This window comes from Nannospalax galili, unplaced genomic scaffold (assembly GCF_000622305.1).
Source record: "Nannospalax galili isolate Female #2095 unplaced genomic scaffold, S.galili_v1.0 scaffold42, whole genome shotgun sequence".
In the NCBI taxonomy this organism is placed as follows: Eukaryota; Metazoa; Chordata; class Mammalia; order Rodentia; family Spalacidae; genus Nannospalax; species Nannospalax galili.
In genome coordinates, this window is record NW_008348666.1 from 1,365,501 (window position 1) to 1,366,896 (window position 1,396).

Here is a 1,396-nt window from a genome sequence, read left to right on the forward strand (position 1 = left end):
TTAATGGCAGTAATACAATTATTGGATTAAGAGACCACAGGAGAGAAGGCAGGTGAGGTTTCTGGAAGACAGATACTGAGTACAAAAGGGGCAGGAGAGTCATGCGACGATCATTGTAAAAATACAGTACGTTATATACATATTTGCACCATCGACTTTCAACTCGGAAATACTATTTACACTTTTGTTACAATCCTGGTTAGAGAACAATTTTTCTTTAAAAGCACGGCCTGATGGCGAGTGGGGATTCTGGGGGCGTTCCTCGTCCTGGAGGCTCTTGGGCTAACTGTTCCAAGAGGAGGGCTCCAGCTTCCATCCCACCCACAGATTTGGGATTTAAAAATTCATTTAATTTTTCTTAAACAAAAACAAATTTTTCTTTTTCTAATGTAGGCTGGCTTCTAACTGGTGATCCTCTTGCCTCATGACAGGTGTGCACCAAGCCTGGTTTTTACAAAAGAGAATTTTCAAAGGAGAGGGGGGGAAAAATCCACAACACTGCCACACTGTATCCTTCTTTTTACACAGGGCAGCCCCTGCTTCAGAGCCAACACTGGGGGCTGAAGACAAATCTCATTGATGATGGTTTAAGAAAACAAACAAAAGACACAAAGACAAACCAAACGAACTTGATCTTGGTGCACTTGACCCCATGAGGTCGTCTGGCCCTGTGGGGGACCAGCCCATCCCACCCTGGCTTCAGGCCCCAAGCTGCTTTTAAGGGGTTTCTCTTTGGGTTGTGGGGGTGTGGGAGCCTGTCCCCTCCCATTCTGGTATTTTTAATTACTGTGTGTCATGTAGATAAATCTTGGGCAAAGACCAGTTGTTCTCAGATAAACCTTCCCTAGACATATATTTCTTAATCTGCTATGTATAATTTGTCAGTAGGTTGCAAGAGTAATATGGTTCCCTCTGATTTTTAAAACTAGCTAGGCATTATTTATCTCTTGCATTGCCTCACCCCTCCATCATGGTTTCCCCAATTAAGGTGCCCCCATTTCCCCCCTTTCTCTCTTAATAATACCCTTCTCCTACCATCCTACCTCTCTTGAGCTCCTACTTTCCCATTATCCCCTAGGATCGTTCCCTCCCCCTTCCCTTCCCCCGTCCCTTAAACTAGCCCAATTTTTATCCATATCTCCCTTATTAAGGCCTATTTCCTGCTGTTCTTCTCTTTCATGTTCTTGCTTTTCCTTTACCTCCCTGGTTCCTTTCCCTTATCCTGGTTCCTGGAGTTCTGTCTGGATACATACTCACTTATCAGGATCTGGTTCTAGGATCCATATATGATGGAGAACATACATTGATTTTTTTTTTCTGAGTCTGTGTTACTTCACTTAGTATAACAGTTTCTAGTTCCATCCATTTACCTGCAAATTTCATGATTTCATCTTTC